Source organism: Somniosus microcephalus, chromosome 10 (genome assembly GCF_052327205.1).
Source record: "Somniosus microcephalus isolate GS21.2 chromosome 10, FLI_Smic_1.0, whole genome shotgun sequence".
NCBI classification, from domain to species: Eukaryota; Metazoa; Chordata; class Chondrichthyes; order Squaliformes; family Somniosidae; genus Somniosus; species Somniosus microcephalus.
Window position 1 is genome coordinate 199,714,502 of NC_140996.1, and position 22,687 is coordinate 199,737,188.

Here is a 22,687-nt window from a genome sequence, read left to right on the forward strand (position 1 = left end):
AGTGAAAAAAAACCCACTGGGTATGAACATACAAGTGGCTTAGCAGTACAGTGAGGTTTTTCAAAGAAATTAAAGTAAGACTTTATATTTATGGCACCATAAAGGATACAAACACAGATTTTTTTAAAACTCAGAAAATGTAGGTCAACAAAAGGGCCTTTATCTCCACTCCAGACATGAGCACTGTTTTCATATCACTCTGAATCAACCTAACTTGAAAATGAAGTGATCTGACGCTTAATGGCTGACAACACAACGAACCAGTCACATATCAGTGAGCGTCCTTTTCATTTGAGCCCAACATGTGACGGCAATCAGTGCTGTACAATTAACAGGCTTTTGCCATGAAATTAGTCCAGCTTGTGTCGTCTCAGAATTTCGGCTTAGATACAGAAACCAGCTGCAGTGCTTCCCCCACAACCCCACCCCCCACCCTCCCCTCCGCCCTGGCCACCCCCACCCCACCACACACATACTTCTCTGGTGCAGGAAACTGCTGCTGCGGTATCCCTCCAAACAAAAATAAACTCGAGGACGACTCTAGTACACATTAGCATTTTTATTCAATCTGACTAGGGAAACTAGCAGAAACCAAATCAGATCTAACTAATTATACCCGTTCTCGTGGGGATCCACAACTGGCTGTCTATAAATAACATTAAAAAAATAAGCTTCAGTGTACAAGGCTCAACTGTATGTGTTCCACTTCATTAAAATACAGTCCTCAGAAGCAAAATGCTTTGTGTTGTAATAGGGCTTATGCTATAGTGAAGCTTCTATAGTACACCACGGAGCAAAACGTAACACAAAATAGTCAGAAGCAGAGGCCTAGGAGCTTTCTGTTATTATTCCTGTGCGCAGTTCATGTATCTATTACGTAGAGAGTAATAAATATCTGGAAGCGAGTTGCTGTGTTGTAATTGAATCTCATGGGTCATATGATGTTCATAAATCACTCACAGTTCTCAAGCTTTTGAATTTTTTTTAAATGACATATTTTTCCCAGTGTTCTCCCTTCTCCCATGAACTTGCTGACTCATGCTCAGCCATAGGTTATTAGGTAACAGCAGCCCCCCAATTCCTCACCCAAGTGACTATTATCCTTGTTAGAGCCGAGGCAGTAAATAGGGTTGCCAACCCTCCCGGATTGTGCGGGAGTTTCCCGGAATGAAGACGGCTTGAGTTTATGTTCTGCAGACGAATCGAAAAATAAAAGTGCAGAAATGAACTAACTAAATAGCACAGTGGCTTGCAGGGAAAAGGTAGGGACAAGGGGTGGGGTTTCGCCTTCAGTGCACAATGGTATACTTAACTGCTTTCATTGCAAGTACTCTGTGGCTGGCTATTTAGTATGTAGTGCAGCCTGTTCCTGTTGAGATCAGCTGAAAGAAAAAATTGAAATGCTGTTTGGAGTCTGTCTAATATGTCTTCTCACTTTTGTACCGTGTGCGTGTGTGTACCAATGTTCCCTCAAATATTTTTTTCATGCGCAGTCCCTTTAACTGGCTGCGCGGCCCATTCAAATGTTAGCGCATGCGCGGTTTCTTCCATGTAAAAGCCGGTGAGCGGCCTGTGTGGGTCATCCAAACTGCTGCTCGGCCATGCGGCTTAGCGGGATCGTCGGTGTTAACATGTGCGCACGGGCACATGTGCCCCATCTCTGGAACCTCCTCCAGCCCTCCGATCCACTGAGCTCGCTGCGCAGCCCCAATTTCCTTCACTACACTATTGGTGGCCGTGCCTTCAGCCTCCTAGGCCCTAAGCTCTGGAATTACCTCCCTAACCTGCTCTGCCTCTCCCTCCTCCTTTAAGTCGCTGCTTAAAACCTCTCTCTTTAGCCAAGCTTTTGGTCACCTGTCCTAATATCTCTTCATATGGCTCAGTGTCACATTTTGTTTGACAACACTCCTGTGAAGCATCGTGACATTTTACTATGTTAAAGGCGCTATATTAATGCAAGTTGATGTTGTGTATGCACCAATTTAATCTCAGTTGATATCAAGGGTTTGTCTTTGCACCAACACCACCAAAAACACAAATTCCAGTTGATTTTTTCCCCACCCCCTGGCAATTGGTTCCTCTCTTGAACACGCTGACCCACAAGCACCAGCCATTCTCCCCCCTTCCTCCAGTATCGAAATGAATATTCTTTGTGTGTGAGCCTCGACAATGAATGTTGACAAGTTATTTGACCTTTTAGTGGGGTTGCCAACACTCCAGGATTGTCCGGCAATCTCCCGGAACGGAAGATGAATCTCCCAGGCACTGCTGCTAGCAATCCGAGAGAAAAGTGGAGTTCGCAGTCTCCATTTGTGCTTCTCGTCCGTGTACTTTCTTTGCCTGCTCACGGACGGCCACCCGCTTCTCGGAACCTCTCGCGCTGCAGCTGCTAGCACACCGCAAGGAAAAGGGGACCCAACCTTTGTACGGTCAATGCAATAACATTTACAAACTGTGGGCAAGCGTCATGTGATCAGATGCCATGCGGTCAAATGTCACCCAGTCAAACGTTACGCCATCGAACATGCAGGAATATGTCCAACCAGCCACAGAGTAGCCAAGCCTGATTCTATCCCAATGCCCATATATGCATGTTTTCAAGCAGGGATCAAATCAATAGCGATTACAACAGGAAGCCTTTCCCCTCCCCACTTAAGGGGCGCTGAGGACAACTGTAGCACCCTAAATACATATTGTGCTGTTTCTGGGGTTTACACCGCCATCTGTTTAAACCACTGTTAATGGGAACAATGGCTGACAGTCTATGCTATGCCCTTGATGTTTGATTCATTCATAAAAGGAAATTAATTCCCTGTGACTTCATCACTGAAGTATTATCAGTATGCAGAGATTATACCACAATAATTAATCATTTGGTACAGATATTATCACATGCCACCTACATTCAACATGACATCTGCTGTCGGCAAATAAAGGAGCAAAAACACAATACAACTGCTCTCCCGACTTCCCGATGCATATACACACACACACATTTATATAAAAATAACAAAAGAGTGATTTCAAGGTAGTAATTTGATCTCGAGATTCAAGTGAAAAGTTTGTTCTCTCCTCGCTGACGTCGCCTGAATCACTCAATAAGATTATTGCTGCTAACTTGTAATCATGCCAGAAGTTCCACTATGGTGATTCACATTTGTTCTTTCGCTGATTAGTAGAGCTTGCCTTCTCTCAAAAAAAGGATTCCTGGTCTATAATCTGGTTACAAATGGGTGCAACACACTCACACTCACACACACACACACACCAACACACACACACACCAACACACACACACCCCAACACACACACACACCAACACACACACACACACCAACACACACACACACACACCAACACACACACACACACCAACACACCAACACACACACACACACCAACACACACACACCAACACACACACCAACACACACACCAACACACACACACCCCAACACACACACACACACCAACACACACGCCAACACACACGCCAACACACACACACGCCAACACACACACACGCCAACACACACACACGCCAACACACACACACGCCAACACACACACACGCCAACACACACACACCCACACACACACCCACACACACACCAACACACACACCCACCAACACACACACACCAACACACACACACCAACACACACACACCAACACACACACACCAACACACACACACCAACACACACACACACACCAACACACACACACACACACACCAACACACACACAACACACACACACCAACACACACACAACCAACACACACACACACACACACACACCAACACACACACACCAACACACACACACCAACACACACACACACCAACACACACACACCAACACACACACACACCAACACACACACCAACACACACACCCACACACACACCAACACACCAACACACACACCAACACACACACACACCAACACACACACACACCAACACACACACCAACACACACACACACCAACACACACACACCAACACACACACCAACACACACACCCACACACACACCAACACACACACACACACACCAACACACACACACACACACACACACACCCCCACACACCAACACACACACCAACACACACACACAAACACACACACCAACACACACACACACACAAACACACACACACACACACAAACACACACACACCAACACACACACCAACACACACAACACACACAACACACAACACACACACCAACACACACACACCAACACACACACACACACCAACACACACACCAACACACACACAAAAATAGGATTGATTACTCACAATCTTGTTTAAACAGTAAGATTGTATCTTTGAGAATTTTAAAATTCATAATCCAGCAAGTAAGCTTTAGGAAGTGGCTGTAGTCGATTTGTATTTTGTACTCTCATCGACCAGTTCATGGAAACATGCACGTAACCGGCAAGATTTTCCAGTAACGGTATTGATGATTTGTAAATGTAAATATAGGTCTGAGATTATGAACAAGTGTTGTACCACACATATTAAAGTCTGTGCACTTCAGCTAGCCACCTTTAACCAAGTCTAAAACCAGACAGAGAGCAGGATTAGGGGTGGGCAGGGGATGGGGCTCATGGCTTGAGTTCTAAGATTTGCTTTGCTAATGGCAAAATTCGCAGGAAATTTCAATTAATTAAAGCTTCCACTTCATGAGACACAGGAAGAAGTCAGAAAAATTGACTTTTATTTAAAATTTGATGTCTTGGTTTATATTTTTTAAATTTTTCCAGAGTCAGTTCAAAAACTGGAGTCAAGTTTTGAACTGTGTGCTCTGCTTTTCCCCCCGCAAAGTCTGGGGCAGGGTGGGGGGGGGGTGGTGGAAGGTAGTTTGTAGAATTTATTTTGAAATCACTTTGATCCAGTGTTATACAGGTAGTGTTTATATATAGTGATATATAGAGCTAAGCATATGACAATAATTTGATCATATTTAACACCATTTTTCAAGATTAATTTTCAATAAAGTCTGTTGTAGATTATACTATTCACATTAGCGCAACATCCTGTTAACCTTGAGCTGCACTTCCAACCTCATGAGATTATGAACAGATAGTCGGTCACCGGTCAAAAACTATGGTAGCCACGTGACAAAATGAGTGTACAAACTAACATTTAAACACTGCATTAGGTGCTTCATAAGCACGTACCATCTGACCATCATTGTATGAATGCAACATTGACCTCAAAAATATGAAACTACAGCTATCTAAATATTAGAGTTCAAATTCAAAGCAATATACTTTGCTTTAAACTTATTTCATCAAATTTCAAGTCATTTCAATCATTACACCCAATAGAACCATTTAAAAGTGTTGCACTTCTCAGTAGAATGATGGAGGAGACACAGCTAAATACACTGGCCCAGAAATTCGGGTCGGAGGCTTCCCGCGGGTATAAGCCCCCGACCTGCACTTACCTTGCGCGCCGGCCGTTGAGCTGTGGGCCCCCGTGGAATTCCGATCCTGGGCCTGCTCCAACTGCCGGCGCGCAGTGCTTGCGTATCCCAGGGGCGCAGTTAGTTCGATGCGTCCCCTGGGATCACGTGGGCCATGGAGAGCCAATCGGAGCAGGGAATGCTTCATTCATAAGTTTGACAGGAATGGCTGTCAAAACTTATAAATACTACAGCCCCAAAACATCACTAAATCGTCAAATAATTTTTTTTTTTAATCACATTTTTTAAATAAACTATAAATTACATGAAATAACTATTTTAAACAATAATTTAAATTTTTGAAAAAAATAATTTTATTTTCTAACAGGGCTAAAAGTAAACTTACCTTGCTTTAAAGTATTTACAAATAATAAACCTGTGGAAAAAATGTTTTAATTTTAATTAATTCACCACTTACCTTGTAAAAAGCAGGCCTTGCGACTGCTTTTTATATGTCTAACTTCTGGAGACTTACCCTCCCGGGAAAACTTGCAAAAAAAACTTAAGTTCGATGCGCACGCGCTGCCTCTCCTGCACACGCGTTCAAACTCTGAACCCCTTCTTTCAGGGGAACAGAAGTGCCGGTTTCCCGCGCATGCGCAGTGCATGCAGGAAACCGGCACTTTACTCACCCGTAGGGACCCGAAGTTCTGGGCCAATATCAACAACTTGCATTTATATAGTAAAAAAACATTCTAAGGCGCTTTACTGAGGGGAAATCAGACAAAAATGGACAATAAACCAAAGAAAGAGACATTAGGAGACATTTGTGCCACACAAGTGCCAGGCAATGACCATCTCCAACAAGCAAGAGTCTAACCACCGCCCCGTGACATTCAACAGCATTACCATCGCCGAATCCACCACCATCAATATCCTGGGATCACCATTGACCAGAAACTTAACTGGAACAGCCACATAAATACTGTAGCAACAAGAGCTGGCCAGAGGCAGGGTATTCTGCAGCGAGTGTCTCACCCCAACTCCCCAAAGCCTTTCCACCATCTACAAGGCACAAGTCAGGAGTGTGATGGAATACGCTCCACTTGCCTGCTCCAACAACACTCAAGAAGCTCAACAATATCCAAGACAAAGCAGCCCGCTTGATTGGCACCCCAATCACCACCTTAAACATTCACTCTCTCCACCACCGGCGTAGCGTGGCTGCAGTTTGTACCATCTACAAGATGCACTGCAGCAACTCACCAAGGTCTCTTCGGCAGCACCTCCCAAACCCACGACCTCTTCCACCTAGAAGGACAAGAGTAGCAGGCGCAGGGGAACACCACCACCTCCAAGTCACACACCATCCTGACTTGGAAGTATATCTCTGATCCTTCATTGTCGCTGGGTCAAAATCCTGGAACTCCCTCCCTAACAGCACTGTGTGAGTACCTTCATCACATGGACTTCAGCGGTTCAAGAAGGCGGCTCACCACCACCTTCTCAAGGGCAACTAGGGATGGGCAATAAATGCTGGCCTTGCAACTGATGTCCACATCACATGAACAAATTTTTTTTTAAATGACCAAATGCTTGATCAAAGAGGTAGGTTTCAAGGAGGGTCTAAAAGGAGAGAAGAGTGGAGAATTGGAGGGGTTAGAAAGGGAATTCCAGAGCAGAGTTCTCAGATGGTTGTAGGGCTAGAGAACATTATAGAGATAGTGTGACAGCATGAAGGAATTTATACACAAGGATGAACATTTTAAATTGGAAGCATTATGGGACCAGGAGCCAGTGCAGATTATCGAGGACACAAGTTACAGACGAGCGGGACTTGGCACGGGATACAATACGGGCAGCAGAGATTTGGATGAATTGATCGTTCAGATGGGGGGGGTTGGCCATTGGAATAGTCGCGTCTGGAGACGACAGCGGCATAGATGAGGCAGAAACAGATGGGCTGAGGCAGGGACGGAGACTGGTGATGTTACGGAGGTCGAAGTAGGTCTTTGTGATATGGGGTCGGAAGCTCGGCTCGGGGTGGAATGGGATGCTGAAGGTGCAAACAGTCTCGTTCAACATGAGACAGGGAGCAAGATGGGATCAGTGGCAATGATACGAGGTTAGTGGTAGGAGCCGAAATGGATAGCTTCGGTCTTACCAATGTTTAGCAGGAGGAGATTGTGGCTCATCCAACACTGCATGTCGGAATAGCAGTCGGATAACACACAGACAGTGGGGGGGGGGAGGGACAAAAGAGGTGGTGGATAGATAGAGAGGAGTGTCGCCTGTGTACATGTGGAAGCTGACTCCAAGTCTTCGGATGATGTCAGCAATTGGTAGCGTGCAGATGTGGAATGGGGAGGGGGGCAAGGATAGATCCTTCAGAGACTCCAGAGGTAACGGTGCTGGGGCAGGAAGATAAGCCAATGTTGATGCTGCGGATATGGTCGGATGGGTACCAGTGGAATCAAGTGACGGCAGTGTCAATAAGATGGACAACGGAGCAGAGATGGTGGAGAAGGATTGTGTGGTCGATTTGTCAAAGGCTGCAGAAAGGTTGAAGAGATGAGAAGGGATAGTGCACAATCTGCCTTCAGTGTGCCAGTGCAGCCTTCGGTCGCCTGAGGAAGAGAGTGTTTGAAGACTAGGACCTCAAACCCGGCACTAAGCTCATGGTCTACAGAGCAGCAGTGATACCCACCTGCTGTATGCCTCAGAGGTATGGACCATGTACAGCAGGCACCTCAAAGCACTGGAGAGGTACCACCAACGCTGCTCCGCAAGATCCTGCAAATCCATTGGCAGAATAGGCGCACCAACGTCAGTGTCCTTGCTCAGGCCAACATCCCCAGCATCGAAGCTTTGACCACGCTCGATCAGCTCCGATGGACGGGTCACATTGTCCGCATGCCCGATACAAGACTCCCAAAACAAGCACTCTACTCGGAGCTCCGGCACGGCAAGAGAGCCCCAGGTGGGCAGAGGAAACGCTTCAAGGACACCCTCAAAGCCTCCTTGAAAAAGTGTAACATCCCCACCGACACCTGGGAATCCCTGGCCCAAGACCGCACAAAGTGGAGGAGAAGCATCCGGGAAGGCGCTGAACACCGCAAGTCTCTTCGCTGGGAGCAAGTGGAAGCCAAGCGCAGGCAGCGCAAGGAGCACACGTCAATCCAAGCACCCCACCCACCCACCCCTTCAACCACCGTCTGCCTCACCTGTGACAGAAGCTGTAGGTCCCACACTGGACTAATCAGTCACCTGCAAACTCATTTTTAATGTAGAAGCAAGACATCCTCGGTTCCGAGGGACTGCCTAAGAAGAAGGAGGAGAAACTGCGCATTCATCTGCAAGGTCCCGGGCAGGCCGCTCACCAGCTTTTGCATTGTAGGTACCGCGTATGTGCAAAAATTTGAATGGGCCACGCATTGGGAAAGACAGGCCACGCAGGAGGCAGTGCAGTTTACGGGGGATATTGACTGTGCACCATGGTCACAGTCACAGAGGATGTAATTTGTGACTTTGCTTAGGGCCGTTTTGGTCCTGTGGTAGGGGTGACAATCTGATTTAAGAGATTCATACATGGAGATACAGGAAAGATGGGTATGGATTTGGAAGGCGACAACACGTTCAAGGAATTTGAAGAGGAAAGGAAGGTTGGAGCTGGAGTGGTGGTTTGCTAGGACAGAGGCGCTGAGAGCAGGCTTTTTGAAGAGGAGGATGATGACAGTGGTTTTGAGAGGGAGGGGGACAGTACCTGAGGAGAGCGAACCATTTACAATGTCAGGTAGCATGTGGACCAGGAAGGACGTTGGATGGTCAGCAGTTTAGTGGGAATGGATTCAAGGGAGCAAGGGCTGAGTCTCATGGAACAGATAAGCTTGGAGAAGGCATGAGGGGAAAGAGAAGAGAAACAGTGATATTCAGGATCATTGTTAGGAAATGGATTAAAGTGCATGGCTTCAGTTGAAGAGCTAGCACCAATACAGATTGTAACTTCTGTAATGCTATGTCAAGACTTGTATCAAAAACACTTTTGGTAGACTGAATGAAAAAGTTGGAGTTTACGAGATTGTCCTTAGATAATACAATTGAAAATATTATCACAAAGCACAGTTATAGCCTGTCATTATAAAGAGTTTCAATATACTGCACAGCAGAAAATGTGCCATATTTGTTTGTCACTTTCATGTATCCATTTATTCAAATTGGCTCCAATGCCAACTGGATTCACAAAACTGACATTTGATTTGGAACAAGTGACTTCAAATATTAAAATTACTTAGGGGATGAAATCACTTAATAAAACATTTTGTGAACATTCTAAAAAATACTCGTATATACAAGTGCTACAGTCATTATGATCTACTTTATTTAAGGTGCATTAACTAATTAAATTTATAATCAAATATTCTATCAGTTGAATTGAATAACTGAGTATTTGGAGCCTATATTCGACATCTTACAATATAAGATGACAGAATCTTAATGAGGACGTGCTCTCAAATCAGCCTCCAGCTCCTTTTGGATTATATCCTATTTTTTCAATTTGAATTATTTAGCCAATGCACACCAGTTCCCCAGGCAATAAAATTAAGACAGACATCCACAGGAATTTGTGAGAGTCTCCCAGATCATGATTTCTTAGGATATGGGAACAAAGCCAACATTTCCAGAATACAAACTAAGCATGTCACATGGGCCAAGTAAATCATGCAACAACAAAGCAACTACTGAGCAAAACTGTGCTGTTATGACAACTTCCAAAAATAGATCTGTTGCCAACTTTCTCTCCATCCCCTTCTCTCGAGCACTGATTTCTACTGGGCTACAGTTCAGCAGGCAAGAGCAGCCTTCTGGTACATCCCTAACGTGGCCATTTTTCTATGTGTGATCCTGTGCAGTATACATTAGAAATCTGCTCAACCATAGAAAGCATTACAGTCGAACTCAATCCTGTTCTCACCAGACATCCACACACATGCACTTTGCAGCCGCATCACAGGATTGAAATTGAGAGCTGGAACCCTGGTTCATCTTTATCTTCCTAGCTCAGGGAACTGAGGTCGAGCGTAGCACCCCACTTAACAAGAGAGATCAGATGTGAAATCCACCCCCCAGCTCGTACGGCTCAATAACAGACCAGGCAGTTCATTTGTTCACTGAGCCATCGGAATGGCTCAAATAAAAATGTTGATAACCTGAGCTAGTCAGTGTGGCATATTCATATGTGCAATGTTGTGGAGCAGAAGGACTCAGTTCAGTCCTCTCTGCAGCAAGTTCCTGATCTCCGCCAAGTCATGTATGGCACTCAGACCAGATGCCTTCAAACAAAACCAAACAAATAACCAAATGGTAAGTTACCCTGGGCTACTCATGGATGCGTCTTAGTAAATAGCCCAAAGCCTGCACTTACAAAAGCCAGGTATCAAGTTATGTGCCTGTCCTCATGGCCAAGTGTGGACACAGCATAGAGCGGAGGAGGGAAATCAAAGAGAACTTAAAAATACTAAAAATGTATCTTGGTACTGTAGTTGTACTGTTACCACCAAAATATCAACAAGACCTGTAAAACAATTGATAAGACTCATATATAACACTGTATTATGACACATAGTACTGTCTGTTAGTTGTCATACTTGGGTAAGTGGGACTAGCTGAGAGTCAGCACGGACTTGACGGGCCGAATGGCCTTCTTCTGTGCTGTAACCATTTTATGATTCTATAATAGTTGATTCTTTTTTATTTCCACATACTAAGTTCTGTTATCTATCATCAGTTATGTGATTATGTTTCAGCAATTGGTAAAGCCCTGAGACCTAATATCTGAAGCTACATATTTGTCACAGAAAACGTTGGCCAAAAACATGGTCCAGTCATGTCAGAATTTTCAAAGGCTGTTCATAGAAATACACAGAAGTTACACATGGAAACAGGCCATTTGGCCCAATCAGTTCATGTCGGCATTTACCCTCCACGCAAGTAAATAGTTCTAATCACAATTGCCCACCCTGTTCCCTTCAACCCCTTTTCTTTCATCCAATCTAATCTTGAATGTTGACACAGTTTCTGCATCAGCCACTAACTCTGGAAGTGCCTCATAACTCTGTGTGAAGAAGTTTCCCCTGCTCTCTGTTATAAATCTCTTATATTTAATCTTGTATCTATGGTCCCTCATTCTTGACTCCTCAACTACTAGACAGTCTACTTCTATCTACCCTGTCCCATTTTTGCATAATTTTAAAACATTACTATATTGACCTGTAATCTGTGTTGTTATAACAAAAAAGACCCAACATTTCAAGTCATTCTTCATATTTGTATTCCTTCATACCAGACAGCATCTTAGCAAATATGCACTGTACCCTAAAGCCTCAATATCCTTCCTCTAGTATGGAGCCCCATTCTGTACACAGTAACTGAGATCTTCAGGTTTTACATAGACTCATCATGATCCCTTGCCATTTATATTATATACCTAGAGATAAAATCTAGAATTCCAGTAGGTTTTTTTACGGCCCGATCAACCTGAAATGCTGCCTTTAATGTCCTGTGAGCCTGTACCCCCAAATCCCTCTGCTTTTCCACGGCACCGAGCCTACTTCCATTCAGAGTATAATTACTGCTGCTATTTGCTGAAAAATGCATCATCTCACAGAGCAGAAAGCCAGTTATAGCCTGTACAATACAAAAACACCAAAAATTTGGTTTTTACCTCACCACAACTGTACACTTAGGTCTGATCCCAGCAGAAATATGTGTTACTGTCTACCTGGCATAAATGTGAGCTGCATGGTTCTTATTGCACGGAGTGCACTATGATTTTAGTCACTTGTTCCCGCCATTGGGGAAAGCCCTTGATAGTAAGTTAAATGCTTTTACTGAACCTACCCCACAGTATAAATGGTCAAAGTTTGTACAGGTCAGCAATATTGGGATCACACTGCTGCCCTGTATTAAGGATTACCCTGCTCACGGTCAGACCCAAAAGGACAACACAACACAACTGTCACCATCAGCCACTATTTATATTTATTGCTGTTAGCACCAGGTGAAATTTCCTCAAGGGGAGTCGTGGTGCTTCTGACAACACTGCGGAGTTTAGTTTACGTTACAGAGATACCACAGTTGGCAATCCTGTAAATTAAATGGGTTAAAGTTTCCAGAGTGTTAGTAAGAAAAAGTTTAAGTTTCCAGACTGAGTGGCAATTGTTGCCAATCCATCCTTGATTTACATAAAGCATTCACAGTAACTATAAACTATTTTCAATCCTGTGGGAGCATGTTGGAAAATGGCATAACAGGTTTGGGTCTGGCGCAACCACTGAAAAAATGGGATGGTAATCAGAACATCCCTCCAAAAATACTCATGCACAAGATTAAACCAAGGTTGCAATAGGATCCTTTGGCAGGAAGAGAGGGTTTCACAAGATATATATAGATGAGGAAAGCCATTCAGCCCATCTTAGCTCATTCATACAGAAAGAGTTCCACACAATGAGCGCCAGGTCTACTAACAGTCAACTAGTGACACCGTTCTTGGAGTATTATGTGGCTCATTTTTCTAAGTTCCACTGAGAAATAACAACAGAACTAGGACTTTCCCTCAACACGTCGTCCAATTGGTTTTTTAAAAAATTATTCCAGGACTTTTACCTCTATACTTTATCTGGCAGTCCATTCCATCCATGGATCACTCTTTGTATTAAAAACTTCCTGATATCAATACAAAATTTGTATTTAACTAGCTTAAACCCATGTCCCTTTGTACTACCCTTGCAATTTAGTGCAAGGTAATTTTACAGATCTCCCTTTTTTACAGTTTACTGTCTTATATGCTTTAATAAGGTCGCCTCTCAAGTGTAACCTTACAAGGCAAAAAAAAACAAATTCCCTCATCTATCTGTCCTCCGACACTAAGAATCAGCCTCATGTCTCTTTTAACTGCCTCAGGGCTCAAACGTCTCCCTTGTCTCAGTGACCAGAACTGGATAATGCTCAAGGTGTGGGCTGACCACACTAAATTTTGAGTGTGGCTTGCTTTGTTTGCACCGGATTGTTTTGACTGTATAGTTCAACATTCTACTTCTTTTACCGATTGCTGCTCCACAGTGGAGTTCCACACATTGAGCGGCAAGTCGACCAAGAGTCAACTTCATCCTTAGCTTTTGACACTGTTCTTGGAGTACTTAGGTTGCTCATTTTTCAAAGTTCCACTGAGAAATAACAACAGAAATAGGACATCCTTGTATCACAATACTTTTAAAATTTCAGTAATGCAGGAAAACGTGGATATTGCTTCTCCAGCTGAAAGTTTTATTGGGGGAAATAAAAAGAGAACCTGCAGATGCCAGAAATATGAAAAAATAATTCTGGAAATACACAGTTCATCTGTCAGCACCTGAAGAGAAGAAAACAGGTTAGTACGTTTGGTGTTCTTATTAAGTGCTCTACTCAAAACATTAACCTGTCTTTTCTCTTCCACATGCTGCTGGGACCACTGGGTACTGCCAGCTTTTCCCACAGGGCAGCTATGAATTCCCAACATTGTCTCAACTCTCCCCATCCACTCAAATTATTCTGCACATTAACTTCCACTGAATGTTTTGAATTTCTCATCTTCTACCCTTTGAAGGCCTCGTCAAGGGTTCGTCACAACGACTAATCTTTTACAACTAATTCCTCCATGGTATAAAAATTGCAGAAACCTACTATTTGGCACAATAGTAGGTTACCGAGTAAAAATCCACTGCAGATAAATGAATAGGTAATAATAGTCATCAACTTTTTATAGCAAACACCACCATCAAAAGGGTTTAATTAAGCATTTCTTGACATGAAAACGTAAATAACGAGAGTACAGTAAAAAAAAACTAACTAGAGTAGTTTGAATACAAAATAGACCCACGTGTGTTACTGGCAGTATATTACTTCCATAAAAATAGTCGTATTGTATAGAATAGCGTGACTAAACCAAGGTGTTTACTGATCTACACACATATTGCAGCAAGTACAGTACAGCCATGATAACCTTCATCAACGTCACACTCTTCTGACATTTATTATTTGCTTGCAGTGGGACCGGTGATGGAGACCCAAACAGCTCAGCATACAGCTGGAGCTTCACAGTGTCATGACAGGACATGAAAGATGAAATCCAACTATAAATTAATGCTGTGTCTGATAACTATTCAATGTCTGCTCAGTTCTTCAGCTGAACTCTCCAAAATGAAACCCATAGTTTTGCTTCCAAGAATGTATCTGTAGATTTCCGAATGGCTGCCAAATTTCCACAAGATGTTCTGAAATTTGGTATCCATGAGTGCAGTGCTAGGTCAGTACTTTTGAAAACTCAAGAAGCTTCTTTTGCTTGTTTTATTTTTTGGCGTGGGTGAATCTATAGCCCTATGAAGTGCTTGATAGTTTGTTTTAAAAAAAACATTGGCGCTAAAGTGTGATTTGAGGAGCGAGATGGTTCTAGGCAAAGTGATTATATTTCTGACGTCTGTAAAGACCACAAGGTAGATTTTCCTCTTTGGTGCCCACCGAGTACAGAGGCGCTGCACAGTGAGGGCAATCTGCATTTGTGGCATGAGAAGTTCACGCATGTTTTCTGTCTTGGACCATTTGTATGGCATGGGCACACGCCCACCACGGGTTCAGTACCACCTGTCCAGGAAACCCCAGGAAATCCTGGCGAGGCAAATCGCCATCCATTTTTTTCTCCTCGCTACACCTTGGAAATAAGCGGCTCCAGACAGAGAGAAAAATCTCTCCTTACTGTTTTATTTGATAATAGGACTACAATATAAAGCTGGTTATTAAATATATGCTAATTTCTTCTCCTTCTCAAGTTTCTCCTGAAGGCAGTGACTTATGCTGGAGTATAGGCAATGGCAACCTTTCAGTGCCTCACCCAGATACCATACTTTATCTGGGAGCATGGAAAGCAAATGCCAAACATGGCACATGCACTTCCAGCATGGGTAATCAATAGCAGGAACCATGATTGACTTTTTACTTTCCTGGTCAAATAACAGAGACTAATTGAAGCACCTTTACTGCTCCTTTAGCTGAGATTGGGAGGACACCTGCTCCTCCTGGCTGCACGGAAACGTTAAATATTTAATTTACCATTTGTCGCCAACTTTGGAAAAAATCATGAACCGGGTAGGCCCGATGCCTGCCCTGCTCAGCAGTGACTAATTTCTGTGGTCCTTCAACAGACGGTAGGCCCATAATTTACATATTTAAGGGCCCTGTTTAGGATGCCTAAAAAAAGCGTCAGACGAATTTCGCAGTGGGACCAATGTCTGCGCACATTGGGCGCCGGCCGTCCCACTGCTAAGTTGGTATGCTTTGAGCCTGCTTTAAGTCCAAAAAACAGGCACAATGCATACCCTGAGATCAACTGCAATTATACTCAAGAAGATAATCTAAAGTCTTCCACAGGAAAAGAATTATAAGCTTTAACAGTGCCTAAAAAGGGATAAAATTCAATAGAGAACTTCTGCCTTTAAATCTTAATACACTGGCCTAGAAATTCAGTGCCCTTAGCGCCGATTTTGCGGCGCTAGAGGGCCTAGCGCTGCAATTGGCGCCGGCGCCTAAATTGCCTGGGGCCCTTACGCCGCGGTAGACCGGTAGCGCTGCGCCGGCACCGATGACGTCATCGGTGTGCGCAGCGTCCCGGTTGCCATGGTAACCCGCCCGAACTGGGAAATTGACTTGCGGCCGCCTCGCCCGTGGCAGCCGCAAGCAACGTTCTGGCAGAGGTGCCTTGCACAAGTTTGCGCATTAAAGGCCCCGCGGCGGCCGGCCGCTTTCCCGCCGCAGCTCACTCCCCGGACTTCCCCCCCCCCCCCCCCGGAACAGAAGCAAGCCCGGCACTTGTCCGAGGTGCCGGGCTCATTTTTAATAAGATTATCGCGGGCCGCGGCCGGGTGCAGGCAGCTTCTCCTTAAGGGAAGGAGGAGGCCTGCACTTCCCGAACCTGCCGCATCGCAGCGGGCGCCGCAGCGCCGGGATAGCGCCGAAATTCAGCGCATAGCGCCAGTTTTCAGGCGCTAACAGCTTTCAGCAGCACCGGCAGCCGTTTGGGCGCAGAAGTAGTGAATTTTGGGCCCGACCAGCGCGACTTAGCTCCGGCACTAACTTCCGGCGCTAAAGCCGTTGCAGCGCCAGAACCCAATTTCTAGGCCAGTATCTCTAAATCTCTCCTTATATTTACAAGTACCTTCCAAGAGTCAAAATTTGGCTCAACATGCTTCAGTTTAAGAATGAAGAATTCTCTGTTAACAGTTAGAATGAAACATTGATATTGTATCTGTAGGGGATAAGGCTTGGAAACTCTTCGCACATCAGCCATTTCAGGTCAAAATGGCATGCATAGTTTCATGTATTAGGGCCTCAGACGGTGGCTGTGTTTCCCAGCCAGCCTAAATTAATTAAGAGTTTCAGGAATTTTACCAACCATGACCTATACAGATCGGGGTGTACTCTATTTCACTCCCTTGGGAGAACTCCCTTGCATTGAATGAGTAAAAAGCAAATGTTAGGCAACCCCTTCACATTATAAAAGTGTACTCAGGTTATACATAATACAACCTCTGATAAAACCTCTAGCCTTAGTGGCTTCATGGACAAATTTTATTGAGTACCAAACCGTTTTTACTTTTAACTTCATTTAATGTTGCAAACAAAAATGAAAAAACCTGCTCCTGGAAACTCACCAGGGAATGTCATACCCCCAGGCCTGCCACTTCTGATTAACATTTCACCTCGCACACTGTGAGGTTCAAGAATCATCAATTATTACAATAATAATGCTGCTCCGGAGATGTTATGAGTAACTTAATTAATATATATATTTAATCATAAAATAGCTAGGACCTATTTGTACTGCTTAATCTCTTATTTTTTCCATTATTTCAGCATTGTATATTTATATTGTACTTTTTAGCACTTATTAACTTAACTTACTTTTAGTATTGCTTTTACTGACCTTATCCTCTGCCTCCACCAACATTTTCAAACTCCAATCGCTTCTTTGAAAATCCATCTATGATTGGCTTGAAATAAAAGCTTCAAAGTCCTTTCTACAACTGAAAGACGTATTTCTAAAGTTTTACCTGACCATTTCTTTAGCATGACAGGTCAACATTTATTGAAATTTTGCCAACTCTGATAACTCAAGGATGCGCAAAGCGTCCAATGAGATCACATGAAGGAGGAAAAGATTTCCTTTCCTCTTCGAGATTTACACAACCATGTATCTGAGGAATTTTAATTCCAACAATCTACTTAGAGCGTAAGAAGTCTAAAACAAAATTTGGCCTGCTTTTATACATAGGGGGAAAATTCACAAATGATAACTATAGCAAACAATATGAGAAAATATCATTGGCACTTGCTGGGAGACATAATTCAGTGATGCTCTAAGAGTGCAGTGTTCCTTCCCTTTCTAACCTTCCTTTGTGAAGATGGTGACTGACACGGGTACATTTCCATTGATATCAACAGCCCTCAGTAGCTTGCCATGGTGGCCATTCTTCCTGGGTGAGGCTAGCTCGTGTTGGCCAGGTGATATCAGAGCAAATCTAATTCTGCCCTCAAATGGTATCTACACATGCACATGGGATTGGGGGTAAGGTACTAACTTGGACAGAGAACTGGTTGGCAGACAGGAAGCAAAGAGTTGGAATAAACGGGTCTTTTTCCGAGTGGCAGGCAGTGACTAGTGGGGTACCGCAGGGATCGGTCCTTGGACCCCAGCTATTCACAATATATATTAATGATCTAGACGAGGGAACTAGATGTAATATCTCCAAGTTTGCAGACGACACAAAGTTGGGTGGGCGTGTGTGCTGTGAGGAGGATGCAGAGAAACTCCAGTATGATTTGGACAGGTTGGGTGATTGGGCAGATGCATGGCAGATGCAGTATAATGTGGATAAATGTGAGGTTATCCACTTCGGTGGCAAAAACAGGAAGGCAGATTATTATCTGAACAGCAATAGATTGGGAGAAGGGGAAGTGCAACAAGACCTGGGTGCCCTTGTGCACCAGTCGCTGAAGGTAACCATGCAGGTGCAGCAGGCGGTTAAGAAGGCAAATGGTATGTTGGCCTTCATAGCAAGAGGATTCGAGTGCAGGAGCAAGGATGTCTTGCTACAGTTGTACAGGGCCTTGGTGAGACCACACCTTGAGTATTGTGTGCAGTTTTGGTCGCCTTATCTGAGGAAGGATGTTCTTGCCATGGAGGGACTGCAGTGAAGATTCACCAGACTGATACCTGGGATGGCAGGAGTGACGTATGAGGAGGGATTGGGTCGATTGGGCTTATATTTGCTGGAGTTTAGAAAAATGAGAGGGGATCTCATTGAAACTTATAAAATTCTAACAGGACTAGACAGACTAGATGCAGGAAGGTTGTTCCTGATGGCGGGGGAGTCCAGAACCAGGGGTCACAATCTAAGAATAAGGGGTAAGCCATTTAGGACAGAGATGAGGAGGAATTTCTTCACCCAGAGAGTGGTGAACCTGTGGAATTCTCTACCACAGAAGGCAGTTGAGGCCAATTCATTAAATATATTCAAGAAGGAGTTAGATATATTTCTTAAGGCTAAAGGGATCAAGGGATATGGGGAGAAAGCAGGGACAGGGTACTGAATTTGGATGATCAGCCATGATCTCATTGAATGGCGGAGCAGGCTTGAGGGGTCGAATGGCCTACTCCTGCTCCTATCTTCTATGTTTCTATGTTTCACACATTCCAACAGATGTCACTGGATAGTCAAAGAATCGGGAATCTTGACCAACTTTCCCCCTTTCTAGCCTGGAGGTATTGAGGTTTGTTGTACTGTGACATTTCTTATAGATCTCCTGGGAAAATGAAACTAAAATAAATAAGATGGTGTGCAAGTATTACCATGGTGACCTGTGTGGAAAGCATGGATGGTGTGGACATCAAGGGCAGGACGCAACTTAAAAGGTGGGGCAAAAAATATTGGAGTTGAACTTCCGGGAGTAGCAGGAAACAAAGGATGAAGTTTGCACCTAGGACAGCATTACTTATATTATGTTCTAACTAACCAAAGCAAATAATTTGTTCTGTAGGCATTATACAAAAAGAACTCATGGTGTAAATATTAAAATATCAGCATTATTACTTACCACACTTGCAATCAATAACCAAGATATTTATCAGTGGGGTTGAGTAGATTCCTAACCCTCCATACCTCTCCTCACCTTTAAAAGCCTCAAGATCTATTTTTTCAACCATGTTTTCAGTCATCTTTCCTAACTCTTCCTACTGCCATTTCTCCTCTGTGAATTATCTTGTGAATTCCATGGTAAAGGTGCTAAATAAATGCAAATAGTTGTTGTTCAACTTAGCACATTCCATACTGCATATTTGATCTGACCCACATAATGAACTTAGCAATGCTAACTGGGACTTACCACATGTAACCAGATAACCTTTCCACCACCACCCTGCTCCCCATACAAGCAATTTTCCACCTCAAGTCCTGTGTGTCTCAGAATAATTTCTATGTTGAAATATGCATCCAGTAAAGGTTCCTCAAACAGTCTCTGAATTTGATGAGCTATTGACCACATGCTGTGTTTTGGGAGAAAAGCCTCAACTCAATTTAGCAAACTTCAAACCGCCTAAAGACTGACTACATGCAGGCAATCACATTGCTAATATTGCTAGAAATAATCTTCTGTGTGATTTGCAAATGGTCTGCAAGCAGGTGGTTAGCAGATAACCATCTGCCAACTCAAAAAAGACGAACCAAATGTTATTTGGATCTTCAAATAAACATCTTACACTACCTAATTCACATTGTTGGTGTTAGATCTGCATTAGATCATTACTGAAGCCATATCTGCAAAACTCTATAAAGGCAAATTGAGGGGAACTCCAAATACCAGTATAAAAAACATTATTGCCTAGCGTGGAACTGAGCTGTATCGATCAGGAAGATCTGGTTTAATTCCTGGTGTGTGCCGAGTTAGCTCATCTCAGTAGAGATGGCAGTAGAAGCACTACAATTGACCGAAGTACTCCAGGCTGGGAGAAAAAAAATCAGCCACTTCTGATCACTATCCAGCAACCACTTCTAGAAAATGTGCATGTGTGAATAGAAATTAGCTCAGTTCTGGGCTGCTTGGGGCAAGGCATTAGACAGAAGCAAAAGTCTGAATGTGTACTCACCCATGACTCAGCATTTTCAGGGACAGAGGAATGATAATTAAAAGGGAGAAAACTTAACCCTTTTTAGCCTTGACTTCAGACTTCTAAGGGAAACTTGGTGGTGGTATGAATGCAGCATGTGAATCGCCACCCACACCCCTCCCCCAACATAAGCAATGCAGCATGGAAATCTTCCCTTTCATCTTAACATGCAAAATGTGACTTTTTTTTTAACCACGGAACTCAATCTGTGTGGTGGCACTCCATGGACAGAGGTGCCATTGTGCACCTTATTAGAACAACACAAACAGGGCCAAACACAAAAAGTGTAGCGGTTATGGTACTGAACTAGCAACCCAGAAGTCAAATCATGTCAAGTTGGGATACTGAATTTAATAAATCTGGTAATTTATGCACCAGTACCAGATTGGCCTAAAAACACAACTGGTTCATTCATATCCTTCAACGATGGGAACTTGGCCTACATTTGACTCCAGACCCGCACTACATAGTTGACTAGGCCTCTGAGGTGGCCTAGCAAGCCATCCAGTTGGAAACAAATCACTACAAAGTTCAAAAATAAAGAAAAAAATTAGATGGACCTACTGTCAACGACTCGGCCATTGCATCAAGATATACATCATTGTTACTGAGTCACTATCCTTGAATTCCCTACCTACCACTGTCGCAAGAGCATCACAAGGATTGCAGCAACTCAAGGAGGAGGTCCACCACCTTCTCACGTCAACTAGGGATGGGCAATAACTGTAACCATCCCGGCGTCGCCCACATTCCAAGAACAAATACAAAAAAAAACATTTTTTTCAGAGGTTTAAGAACAGGTACTGGTTTTTGTTTATTGCAAATGAGTTACCTGATCTGTGAACTGTAACTTCAGCATCACTACAGTTCAAACTTACACATTTCAATTTTTTGAATGTCCAGTTTCTTCCCTTTTCCACCAAGTTTATACCAACTTCTATTATCCTGAAGGTGTTGGCTCATTAGTGGGGATATTTTCACAGGTGCGGGTTACCCTCAGGTAACGTGCCCAGATGGCCATTCTTAAGCAGACACTGCGAGTCTTAGAAGTACAGTATATTGGATTGCAGGGTATATCAGTCAAGCCCAATTCTGCCCTCATTCAACATCCCCAGACATGCACTTCTATCAGGATAGCAATCAGGAGAAGGATCCCTGGCCCTTTTCTTCTCTTTAATGTAGGGGCAGTGGGGCCAATTGCAGAACCCTGCTGCCACCCTGGCTACAATCAGCTAACTCAGCACTGACCAGGGAACATAAATAGGCTTCATGGAGAGGCCACTTGCTGACTTAACTAGATAAGCCGTCAGAGGAGCTAACTCTGACCCTGGACATTAGCCTTCCCTAATATGAAACATATAGTTAAGCTTTGCCAGAAAATTGGTACTACACTTGACTTTATCAAACATTACAGAAATTGCTTAAGCTTTTATTTGATCAGAGCAGTATCAATACTGAATTAATCATCTTTCAATTGCATCATTGTGATTTAATCTGGAGTAGAACAAGCTGAGCCACCTTGCATTTAGTTATTTTAGAGCGATTTAAATCTTTTTTGGAATCGTGACTGTCTTACCCATTACTGTGGACTGTAGTCTAGGTTTAAAAAGGAACATCGAGTTATAAAGCACTCAAATAGTTGCTTTTCAACAAAGCCTACACTTTTCATAAATGATCTCCAGCTGAATGGTGACTCCTGAGCTATATACAGAAACCAGTGATGTAAGCAGATTCAATATGGATGTGCTCCAACGATATTGGGCAGGGAGTCCCTGGGAGCACACCCACAAGTCAGTAATCAGTTCTGTCGCATTCTTGTTTCTGCTTGCCAATCACATGATTATTTCAGTGTTAAACCTATCCCTACTGACTCCTACTGTTGGTTAGCAGAGGGTACAGTGACACTGCAAACGACACATTTTAAAACTAAATACTGCCTGCTGATGTGTATAAACACGAATACTACAAAACGCAACCTTGGTTCAAATATGTGCTGCTGCGGATCCA

The 22,687-nt window shown here is 43.6% G+C and overlaps 1 protein-coding gene and 1 long non-coding RNA gene across 7 annotated transcripts in view; one reads left to right on the forward strand and one right to left on the reverse strand.

Moving 5' to 3' along the window:
* LOC147111992 (F-box-like/WD repeat-containing protein TBL1X) overlaps positions 1-22,687 on the reverse strand; it is a 330,596-nt gene that overhangs the window by 295,006 nt on the left and 12,903 nt on the right. For 2 of the 6 annotated variants that reach the window (XM_085999445.1, XM_085999443.1), the window contains exon 2: positions 1,314-1,382. The exons of the other annotated variants lie outside the window; for them this stretch is intronic. The gene's annotated coding sequence lies outside the window, so the exon portion shown is untranslated. The remainder of the gene's footprint in view (positions 1-1,313; positions 1,383-22,687) is intronic. 6 annotated transcript variants of the gene reach the window in all.
* LOC147111993 (uncharacterized) overlaps positions 717-22,687 on the forward strand; it is a 54,426-nt gene continuing 32,455 nt past the window's right edge. The window contains exons 1-2 of the long non-coding RNA XR_015079793.1: positions 717-1,262; positions 13,711-13,855. This is a non-coding gene — a long non-coding RNA (uncharacterized LOC147111993). The remainder of the gene's footprint in view (positions 1,263-13,710; positions 13,856-22,687) is intronic.